This window comes from Lissotriton helveticus, chromosome 3_1 (genome assembly GCF_964261635.1).
Source record: "Lissotriton helveticus chromosome 3_1, aLisHel1.1, whole genome shotgun sequence".
Taxonomy (NCBI): Eukaryota; Metazoa; Chordata; class Amphibia; order Caudata; family Salamandridae; genus Lissotriton; species Lissotriton helveticus.
The window spans coordinates 1,068,968,959-1,068,981,326 of NC_136061.1; the positions used below are offsets into that span (position 1 = coordinate 1,068,968,959).

Below are 12,368 nucleotides of genomic sequence, written 5' to 3' on the forward strand. Positions count from 1 at the left end.
AGTCCTAAAAAAAGAAGTGGGCAGACTCTCCGAGTTTGGTAGTACCACAGGAAGTGACATCATGGCAAGTGAAATCACGGTGTGCGACATCACAAGAAGTGACATCACAGGTCTGCAGTCTCAGTGGTGAAGCCAATAATTTCAGGGGCAGAGCACCTGCAAAACACCCTTTGAGTGACTGGTTCTCCCACCAACTAAATCTCTTGCTTGGTCCAGCTCGGTGATACCCTCTGTCAGACACACTGGAACTCCATCACCTTTTTGTTCACATGGTTACTCAGTAGCCCCCCTTACTCTTCAATTTACCTAATATTTTCTGCTGCGATTTCACTTACCCCCTCTACTACTGCTGCTTTCTCTTAGTCACTGTACACATCACCCCCCCACCTTTCCCTCCATCCTCTTCATTCCACTCACCAACAATCGACCCAAAACATATCCTGATGCGCATTGGGAGAGCAGAAGTACAGTGGTGAGAGGGAGTTGAGGGAATCGAGAGAGGCGTAGGTGGGGGAGGCAGGGCTGGTGATTGAAAAGCAGGGATATGAAGACTCAGACAGGAGTGGAGATGGACGGTGACCGGCAGTCCGAGAAATTTCCAGATTCAGCCGGAATCACCTGGAAATGCTTGTTTGGTGCACTCTTAACACGATTTTGATGAGCAGAGTGGACGGCGTATTGATTAGTAGGGTCCACCCTGTAAAAATAGTAGGGGGACGCTGTCCACCCGCGTGTACCCCCGACTCGTGCTCTGGTTGTAGCTTTCTGAGTAGTTGTAAAGTATGTTACAGAAAGTATGTTTGTGTTTTAACTTGTTTTTGTACATAAAGGCAATATATTGTGCTGTTACTAGTGGTATAGTGCGGGTAAGTAATAGCAACATTGTGAAAAGAGAAATTATAGAGGGAAGTAATTGAATTAGTTGATGTAATAGCAATATTATGTGTTTAGAGGCGTTATGACAACTTTTGGTCCGCTTGCCACTTCACCTGTTGCACCATACAAATCATGGTCTTAGTGCCTGTAAGGTAACTGCATCTGTGACTGCCTGTTTAGTAGTAAAATGTAACTATATTTGGTGTTTAGACGGGCTCTTAGAGCTTTGGGCCTTGGTGTCACTGCACCTGCTACACCATTCAAATCACGACCCCATTGCCTGCAAGATAAAATGCACTTGTGACTGTCTTGTCTAGTAGTAACATTTAGCAATAATCCAGGTTTAGTGGGCCATAGTGCTTTTAGCCCAGTGCTACTGCACTCGCTGAATCACTCAAATCAAGCCCCTTTTAACTGCAAGGTAACTGCGATTGTGACTGCCTGCTTAGTAGTCAAATATAGCAATATTATGTGTTTAGAGGAGTTCTGACAACGTTTGGGTCCAGGCCTGCTGCACCGTTCAAATCATGACACTGTTGTTTACAAGGTAACTGCTCTTGTGGTTGCCTGTTTAATTGAACATATGGCAATTTTAGGTGTTAAGTGGGTGCCTAGAGCTTTTGGTTCTGGTATCACTGCACCTGCTGTACCATTGAAATCATGACCCTGTTGCCTGCAAGCTAACTGCACTTGTGACTGCCTGTTTAGTTTTACATGTTAGCAATAATCTGGGTCTAGTGAGAACCCTAGAGCTTTTGGCCCCGGTGCCACTGCACCTGCTGCACCATTCAAATCATGACCATCTTGTCTGCAAGATAACTGCACTTGTGGCTGCCTGTTTAGCAGTAAAATATAGCATAGGTCGTGTATAAGAACTTTATTTTTAACATGCAATGTTTATTAGAATATTTAGAATTGGTTCATAATGGCCAAATAGATTAAGTTGGAAAAAACAATCTGATAATGCCTACAAAGTGTAAAGAAAGGTACTGAGGCATGAATAGGAAATGAGACAAATGTCTAAGGCTAAAGCATCTGCTTTACACAAACAAGTAAAAAAAATGCAAGCATTCCAGGATACTGTTAGACTCTGTCTGGCTTTTCCATGGGATTAGATTTTATCTTGAAAGTGAATGTGGCTTCAGCAGTGTGAACAGCTTTAGTAGAAGTATCCTAAATGTATGAAACCAGGGGAAGTTAACACAAAAGCGAATGAACACAGTAATTCAGCGAATGGGAACTGAAAAGAACCCCTGTTTAAGATATATTAAATGAAATAGATTTTGCAAGCAAAACATAACAAGCATTGGCATAGCCAATAGGTTCGCCTTTGGGACTTTATAAGTGTTTAGCCATGCAGCACATTATCCAGGGTGCTGTGCCATCAGGTATTGAAGAGCTTATTCTGAATGCCATGCAGAGAAAAGAATGCATAGGACACGTGTCTGCTTACAAATACAGTAATGGCAAACAACAATTACAGAGGAGTCCTGGAATCGAACAGCTGTTCGAGGTGATCTTGAGGCTGTGGCCGAGCCTCTGTGCTATGTGGAGCAGCAGCGGGTGAGCGACATGCTAAACCTTGGAAAAGGTTGAGGGCTACTTACTGGAGCGGCCTCCATAAGTAGCCTTGGGAGGTTGGAGGGGCTGGGCGGGAGGGCAGAGGGCGGGAAATGGCGCGGGAAAAAACGTGATAAAAACAAAGTAGAATCACAACAGAATTGCAAAGTGGTGCTGAATACAGTGGCAAAAACTGTAGAAACAATGCGTATAAATGCAAGCACAGTAATGGCAGACAACAATAACAGGGGAGACCTGTGACTGGAATACAGTATTAAAATGGGGAAAACAAAACTTGCAGATGCGGGTAAAGTAATGGCAGACAAAAAATACAGGGGAGATCTTGGACCAAAAAGCGGTTTGAGGCGAGCTCGAGGCTGTGGTGGTGCTGCTAATGTGGCCTGAGGAGCTGCAGAGAGGGAGTGGCATTCTAGACCTTGAAAAAGATTGAGGGCTACTCCTTTACCATTAGATCAATGTAACATTGTATCACAGGATAGCCTCTTTATAAAAAATAATCAGACTAGGAATATATCGGCCAATTGAAGGTCAAGTGGCGCCCTCATCGAAAATGTAAACTCCGTGGTAAGAAAGCCGTAATTGCTTATAAGTAGCGCCCGCACTTTAAGATTAGACAAACAAAAATGGCGAATGTCACTGGCATTGTAAAGTTAAAGAAACTAGGTGGTAAAGTTGTTCGTAAACAAATGTTGCCTGCAGCGCTAAATAAGCAGAAAATTCAGCTAATGTGTTTGTAGTGCCCTCATCATAAAGTTAAACTCAGTGGTGAGAAAAGCTGTGATCAAATGTAAATAGTACCCGCAGCGTGAGATTAGACAAAGTAGAAGCACACATAGTAAACAGCAGCGCCTGCAGCACCAGCATCACGAAAATAAACAAACCGAGCATACGGAGGGCTCAGGAGAATGTTGCTTTAAAAAAACCTGATGTTTTCTTCGGGAGTTTGCCAATGAATTGTTCACCCGAGAATGCATTTATCCACAGAGGTTACTACTGCATGACAGTAGGCACTTTTTTGAGTCGCTTTATAAGGCAGATCAAAGTGGGCTGCGCAGGGAGTAGGGCGCAGCCATCCCACTGGTTTGATGGATCAGGGGGCCTATTCATGGGTGTGGGGGGAGGGTGGCTTGTCTGTGATTCGTTCATTGTCTGCATGTCACCCGAGGGCATTATCTTCAGATAATCTGGCCGACCTTTGTCTGCCCTCTGCTATGCAGGGAAAGGCGTCGCAAACATCATGGCCTCAAGTCCAGTACAGGCATATTTTTAAACGAAATAAGAAGAGGGTGGGGGGGTCAAAACAACCTCAAATTTAAAACAAAAGGTTTGGAGGTCATTCATTATAGATAGCAGACAGGAGCAGCTCATTCACGTGAGATGCCCTCCATATGTATGTGTGAAACGTTTTGTATTTATCACCAGGGTACACTTCCACATAAACCTATAATCCTCAGAATAGAAAGGGATGTTGTATTAAATGCCAGGATGGTTTAACAGTCTCACATAGGCTCCTTTCCTTGGGCATTATGCCTTAAAAACTAATTTCTTTAAAATGCATCGCGCTTCTGCCTTTCACCCAAATTACACAAACGTGCTTTTCAAAGCGAGTGCACGCTCTCTTCACAATAAATAATGTTTGTTTACCTTTGCCAACAAGGAGTCACTTCCTAACTGTAATTAACAAGCGCAGCCGCAAAGTGAAAGCAACGCACTGTGTTTCATTAGTAACATGATCCACAACAACAAGGGAGAAATGCAGCTGCCACAAAGCGCGCCACTGCTCGCTCCTGACACCAAAACGCTGTGGGAGTGACCTTAACACAAAGAGGTGGGTCATGCACCCACCTTTGGCCATTTGCATGCTTTCATTATTGAAAGGCACACGCAATGGCCAATAGAATGTGTGCGAGTTACCGGACCCACACGGAGAACTTTCGGGGAAGTTTGGAGTGCTCACAAGAAGCCTCCCATAGAGCAGCGCATGCACGCTGTTCTAGGCTCGACCTAAAAAGGAAAGGCGAATACATAGCCATTTAATGTCTGATTTGTACGAAGTTAAACAAGACAACCAGGATTAATTGTACCTTCCCTACTTAACCAAATTGCGTAATCACACATAAAAACACCTTCAAATACGTGATTTCAAAATACCAGTGTTTGATTTAATAGGATAATATGTTATGTTATGTTATGTTATGTTATAATTGTTTTATATAGCGCACGGCTACTCGGAGAGTGTCCCGGCGCTTTTCGCTACATACTGAAAACATAACACAGTTAAAAGAAGCAGGGCAAAAGGAGGAGAAAAACAGAAAGATACAGACTCGCCTAAGAAACCAAAGCTAAGTAGAAAAAAGCCAGGTTTTGAGGCCCTTCCTGAACATCAGTAAGTTGGATGTGCTGCGCAGCGCCAGTGGTAAAGAATTCCAGAGCTGGGGTGCCAACAGTCTGAAAGAGCGGCCACCTATGCGGGCCCTCTTGATCCGAGGGACCGCCGCAAGAAACAAAGATCCAGACCTCAGGGATCTTGTAGGGTGATAAAAAGCTACCCTTTTCCGGAGGTATTTGGCTCCTGACCCATAGAGAGCTTTATGAGCCAAGGTCAGGGCCTTGAAAGTTATTCGCTTCCGAATAGGGAGCCAGTGCAGAGCCTGCAGGAGACCCGAGGTTCGAGCCCGGCCTGACAGACCAAAAATGGCCCGAGCTGCCGAATTCTGGACCACCTGTAATCGTTCTAGCAGATACTCCGGTAGGCCAAGGTACAAGATGTTGGCGTAATCTAGTCTAGAACCGATTATCGCCTGTACCGTTACCTTCCTATGGTCTTCTGATAGGATGGGAAGAAACTTGCGGAGCATCCGAAGCAAACCGAAACAGGTGCCAGTGAGCCCAATTACCTGAGAACGCAAAGACAGGTCCTTGTCGATCTTAATACCCAGGTTCTTGGCCACCTGAGATGAACCTGAAGGTGGAAACATGTTCTTCGGCCACCATTCCTGCCACTCTGGATCCGCGCTGCATCCAAAAAAGAGTACCTCAGATTTATCCGAGTTGCACTTGAGGCCGTTCAGATGGAACCAGTTAAAAACGGCCTCAAGGCAACCCTGGATACTCTCTCCATCAAACTCCACACCCTTAGGGCATGTAAAGAGGAGCTGGATATCATCGGCATAGGACACGATCCGAGCCCCGAAAGACTCCGCCAGTGCCGCCAGAGGAGTCATGAAGATGTTAAAGAGCGTCGGGCTCAATACTGAGCCCTGAGGGACTCCGACACCCAATGGCGGCATCTCAGCGGAGCCAGAGGAGGCCCAGACCGTTTGTCGGCGGCCAGCCAGGAAAGATCGAAACCAGCTGAGCACCGTCCCCCTCAGACCGATCTTATAAAGTCTGGCTAGAAGACCCTCATGAGGGACGGTGTCGAAGGCCGCCGACAGGTCGAGCATCACTAGCATTGCCTTGCCGCCTGAATCCAGCACCTCCCTAATAGCCTCCGAGACCTCCAAGAGCGCTGTCTCAGTGCTTAGATTCGTACGGAAGCCAGATTGAGTAGGGTGGAGTATATCATGCGCTTCCAGGTACTCCGAGAGCACCCTATGCACGTGCTTCTCGAGGATCTTAGTAAAGGCAGGCAAGAGCGAAATTGGCCTATAGTTGGCCAAAACCTCCGTGTCCAAACCAGGCTTTTTGAGCAGAGGTAAAACGATTGCCTGCTTCCAGAGCTGAGGGACTACACCCTCACTAAGGGAGCAGTTCAGGAGAGGGTTGACAATGGGGTTGATAACTCCTGCCATTTTAGCCAAGAATTTAGCAGGGCAAGCATCACGCGGAGAGCCTGATTTAAGACCGGCCATCAGGTCAAGTGATACAGAGGCAAGGAGTGGTGGAAAATCTGTCAGCATCGGATCCGCGCTGAGAGAGAGCCCCGGGGCACCCTCCAATGGATCAGAGACAGCAGGCCCTGACACGAGAAAAGAGTCCTGAATCCGCCTAATCTTGATAGTAAAGAAATCAGCAAGGGCACTCACCCAAGCCATGATCCACAACAACAAGGGAGAAATGCAGCTGCCACAAAGCGCGCCACTGCTCGCTCCTGACACCAAAACGCTGTGGGAGTGACCTTAACACAAAGAGGTGGGTCATGCACCCACCTTTGGCCATTTGCATGCTTTCATTATTGAAAGGCACACGCAAAGGCCAATAGAATGTGTGGGATTTACCGGACCCACACAGAGAACTTTCGGGGAAGTTTGAAGTGCTCACAAGAAGCCTCCCATAGAGCAGCGCATGCACGCTGTTCTAGGCTCGACTTAAAAAGGAAAGGCGAATACATAGCCATTTAATGTCTGATTTGTACGAAGTTAAACAAGACAACCAGGATTAATTGTACCTTCCCTACTTAACCAAATTGCGTAATCACACATAAAAACACCTTCAAATACGTGATTTCAAAATACCAGTGTTTGATTTAATAGGATAATATCTGGGCCACATAAAGGATTCACACGGCTGCTGTCCTGCCTTTTAGTTCACTAATAGCACTGTTGCCAGGATAGGGGCAGGAATGGTTTTCAGTTTATGTTTGAAAACTAAACTATTAATGTAAAAGCTTCCACATTTTAAAGAAATGCACATTTTTAAATTTTGGAAATACTCTATCAGTGATAATTGTATGATTTAAACGGCAAACATGTTCCGGCTTGGTTCGTTTGACCTCTGGCACAGATCTCCCTGTTAGTTTGTTGTCTTGCCCAACTCTAATACTTTCACCTCTCAAGTCAAAGTAGTCCAGATATCCATTACCTGACAGTACTTGCCTGTGTAAAGCACTGTTATTATGTTGTTTTTGTACCACCGTAAAGCAATACCTTTACAAATGATATACTGGCCATCTAGTATATTCCTTCCTTTGATAATTCTATTGCTGTAAGGTGTGCAGTTTTCACTTAAAAGGTTGAAGTCCTGCCGTTCACTGAGGTAGTGTTGCTCTGAAGGCACTCTCAACCAGTTGTTGAATACCGGTGATGCTGAAGTTGTTGAATTGGTAGAGTCATATCAGAATGGAATTTTCTGTACCACCAAGGGCTGTCTCATAAAACGGTTCTGTTGCCGAATGACGTGACCAAGACAGCCTAGTCTTGGGAGTAGCAGAAAAAGTACTGGGCAATGAACCTTGTTCCTCTTTTCCTTGTCTGAGGTTTAGATGAGGGTTAGGGGAAAAATACAATGGCTATTATGCTGCAGTTTTAGTCAAGCAGTCTAGTGCTGCAGTAGAAATCATCCTCCACATTTGATCAATCCTCTGCAGATCCAGCGGAGGAATTGGGTTTGCATAAAGTCAGTCCCTGGACTTGGGGACTTTTGGCTATAGTCATTGCGAGAAATCCACAAGCTATTCAGTGCCCTGGTCAAAATCAAAGCAAAAGTAGTCCTAGTTCTAAACTCCGCAAACTGGTGTGCATCAAGTTGACGCCCCAAAGAAAAACGTAATCAAGATAGACCACAAGTGAAGAATTATAAATAAAGTCTAGATCTGTGTCAAAGGGCAGTTGATCTCACCGGCAGTCTTCATCTATTGGGCCCCAAGACCCATTGAATACTCTGCAGATTTGTGGATCAATAGGCAGTAAAACGTAAGCTTAATGAAAAGGCAGAGCCCCTAATGGCCTTCTAATTGAAGAGTAGCAGGTGTTCCACTAGAGGGTGAAAAAGGCCTGCCTCTTTTCAGACCCTATGTATCAGTGTTGCAGACGACCGAGAAGAACCAAAGGCTTAACCAGTGAATACTGCAGCAAGTCCTTACTCATCCTAGGTCCCATCAGAAAGCAAACCAGTCCATGTCCTATGTCACCCATGCACTGTCCCCTTCTCAGTGATAGTCACCCAGCCAATCTGAGGGGGGGGTGGGAACACTTAACTATTTAAGGGCGTGTTTACCAGGGGCATACTACTTCATTAAGTGCCACTACAATGTCAGCCTCGTCATCTTATCTAGTTAATTAATGAGGAAATAGCATACCTATTTTAGTGGATACTACAGTAATGATGTGATGAAACAAGGAGTACTTAGGCCTGCTTCTGGTGCAAATTTTCCTATAGAAAATAACTAAATCAAGAAGCAGTTTCTCGTGGTACTTATCCTGGTAGGTTGGTGGGTTCTATTAAGCATAAAGAATAAAGTAGCACACCACTCAGTTGTAAATAAACATAAAGCACCTTGTTGGGATTCTTTTTTTTGCTGTTTCTATTCATTAAATATCAACTTTTTATGTGAAGCATGAAAATACCTGCATGTTACATAAAAGGGTACACCCAAAAGTACTGGGACCTGGGTAATCAATGTTGCAGGGAAAGTAGTCCCAGTATATACATTTAGAGCAAACAGACAATTCTGAGTAATGAATAAACAAAAAAAATTCTACTGGTTAGTGAGAGATGTTATTTAATCACATCCTCATTAAAGCATAAATGTGACAAAAACTCTTCATTGTGAATATATACATAATGTGCCCAAGGCAAAGGGGAAAGCTAGGAATAGGTAAGTGGTTTTGGTGAGGAATGGGGGATAAGCGAAAAGTTTCATAGATTGAAGTGTGGTCATGGCATTGATAGTTGACATCACACAAATGTATTACTAAACCACATGTAATAACAATCGTAATCCTAGTCCATATATCAGAACACAGTAACAATGATTCTGTTGTTCATGGATAGGAAAAGGTGAGAAAAAGTCGACGTTTCGACCCCTGACGCACTTAGGTTGAGTTCCACCTTACATTGTGGTCTTCATCAGGACAAGAATGTGTAGTGGGGGTGAGGAGGGGCACCAGAGAGCGCCACACTCGTGGCGTCGATTTCAGAAACAAGGGAGGGCCCGTAGGCTCCTCTCATTTAAAAATGCACGTAAATTGTTATTCAAGCCTTGTGGTTTCCACAAAAGTCAAAGTTAAAGATGTGGCAGCCCGTGCGTTAATCGCGATGCTGCCGTCCTGTCTCTGGATCCAGAGACGGGACGGCAGCATCCCTAGCTTTCCCCTTTTCCTTGGGCACATTATGTGTATGTGTATATTCACAATGAAGAGTTTTTGTCACATTTATGCTTTAATTAGGATGTGATTAAATAACCTCTCTCACTAACCAGTAGAAAATTTGTTTTGTTTATTCATTACTCAGAATTGTCTGATATTTTGCACAAGCAAGTCTAGTTCAATGAAACTTGGTATTCCAGCAATGTCTCAAAAAAAGATCAACTCTATTTGTGTGTGCAGTTTTGTTGAGCTTTCCAGTTGATTGATGTTAGCAGTTCTAGTACAGTAAGCTCTTAAGGCAAGTAAGTTCTTGTTGTAGTTGTGTCACAGATAATGAGGATACATCCACCATTAATAGTCAATGATTAACAAGATACCTGCTTTCACAAGTTTTGTCCCTACTGGAGCTTTTTCAAGGACGCAAGGAATACAAAATTTAGATTTGTAGTTGAAATAGTTGAGGGATTTGAGCCCCTCTTTAGTTTCTCGCTTGAAACATGGTATATTCCAAGCCTGAACAGGTCGAATTCATAACAAATAGATATACAAATACAAGAGAACCTGACGTGCCAAGGAAAATTTGAGAACAATTACTTTATGCAGTATTGGATGATAAAGAAGTCATTGTGATTAACTATATACTGGTTCGCACCTGATAAAACCTCTGTGCCCACAAAGAAGTAGAGAAAAAATAATTAATGGATGGTGTAGAAGGCGTTTTGCCATTAAGTTTAATATTGACACAACCATGTGTCTCCATATGGTGAAGTTAGTCAAAGCAATAACAATAAAAAGGGATGAGTACCTCATTGGGCTCAAATTGAATTAATATGGTCAGTGAACGTGAGATTCAAGGAGGCTATAAACCTGAATTGCAGAAAGCTTCAATGGGAACAGGAAGTCCTCTCTTGAATTTACAAAGCGGTGAGGTTCTGTTCGCGTTGAAAAGCACAAGGTATAAATGAGGTGGATCAATATTGTATTGTTTAAATTTGAAAGTATTTACATAGTGGTACAAGGCCCAGGTTGTGTTCACAAAATCTTAGGCATCCTTGTGAAATCACCGCTCACAGCATAAGTCTTGGTTCAGAAGTAGTAACCAAATTGAGATTGTCCCCGACACACCCAGGGCAGCAATTGAGCCTGGTATGAACAAAGCTGGAGTCTGTGCAGTGTCTTTGTCTCAAAAGGAGACACAGTGATTTAATGAAATCTAGAATACGTTAACAAAGTATACCGAGCGCAAGCGAGGCTGTGCACCCTATTGCGTATAATGCTCAGCCTTCGGGGCAGCCACAAGCTCATTCCTGCCCTCTGACCGGCAAATTAGTGAAAGGTAGAGCAACTGTTTGAAGCGGCAACAGTGTCTTTCACAGTGCTGGCTGCACCCGGCCTGCACTTCAAAGGGAGAGAGAGATCCCCTTCAGGTAGGTGCATTAACTGACTGAACATATTCTCAGGGAGAAGTCTGGTGAGGATTCATGGTTCCCCCTTTCCTCCTTCCTGAGGAGTGCCCTCAGAGGGTACACTGACTCTGCACCACCTCTTTTTAGCGTACAGTCAGCATGCCTTGGTACTGTGCCTTTGGCTCTGGCCCAAGTTTACAATACAAAATCTATACAGAACCCCAACTGGCCATAAAGAAATATAAATCAGAATAACACAACATGCACATTAATCTAGTATGTTTGAGTATTTATCTCTTTTTTTATTTCATAAACTTATTTTCAATTATGTTTTACAGTTGTTTGATAATATTATCTTTCTGGTGCAGATGACACAGATACATGAAACAATTAACATAAATCATAGAATACAAAAAAATACAAAGAAATGTTGAAGATCCAGAACTTGTCGCTATCAGTGAGTTATATCCTCTCAACAATCAATGTATTACCCCTATTCTCACATGGGGTTTAAAATGCATTCTTGTAAGCGCTTCTCCACCTAAACAATCCACATTCCTTCCCTTTTCATAATTCAATGTTTTCAGGCTTCATAACCAAAATATATAGTTGTCCACAGAGAATGTTCTTCTCCCCCCCCCCCCCCCCCAAGAAACCGCCAACGCGTTACGACCTCAAAAAGTGGTAGGGTATATGTAAACATATACCCATATTCCATAAATATTATTTTTAATTTTTTAGGCGGTGTCTCATCGCTCTGTACTCTGTGGCACCGTTACTGGGCCTTGAAACATTTCTGTATTTTTCACTGACCATGCTGAAACAGGAAGCAGTTTCAAAATCCCCAAAGTGTGATTCATCATATGGAAATCTGATTAAATCTGTTGCTTGAGTCACCCCATCATGTGTTGCAAGAGTGGGCATCCTGTAATATGATTTGAAAGGGTTGGATGACATTAGTACTCGTGCATTTACAATGCATGCCTTTACCATGCATCAATTACATTGTAATGCCTTTACCATTCAAACCTTTAACCCATGTATATACCTTTACCACACAAGCCTTTGTAATGCATGCTAGGTATTTGTAAGGTAAGTGAAACCAATATAAATATTCTATGGAAAAAACCAAAGGTTACCGGGGCATTGTGGTTAGGGTCAGGTGTCACTCGTACAAAACCATTGAAATTTGGCAGTTATAGTTACCTTAGCTAACTAACATATGCCCATAATGCAGTGCTTAAGACTTCACATTTTACATTACTCATGGCATGGTCAGCGACATCACATGCAGAAAAGCTGTCTACCGAGGAACCAGGCACTACATATAGCACTGAGTTCTCCCTGTTGAACTTTATTCATGAGACCATTCAGAAATGCTTCATAAGGAAAGCTGAAGCAAGATCTACAATGTACATTAATAAGTAATCTACATATTGAAATGTGAAATTTAGAATTCCCTGTTATCTGAAGCCAC

General features: G+C 43.4%; 1 protein-coding gene across 2 annotated transcripts in view; it reads left to right on the top strand.

The window, feature by feature from the left end:
* Window positions 1–12,368, top strand: part of GALNT3 (polypeptide N-acetylgalactosaminyltransferase 3) — a 672,271-nt gene that overhangs the window by 133,513 nt on the left and 526,390 nt on the right. The window lies entirely within an intron of this gene.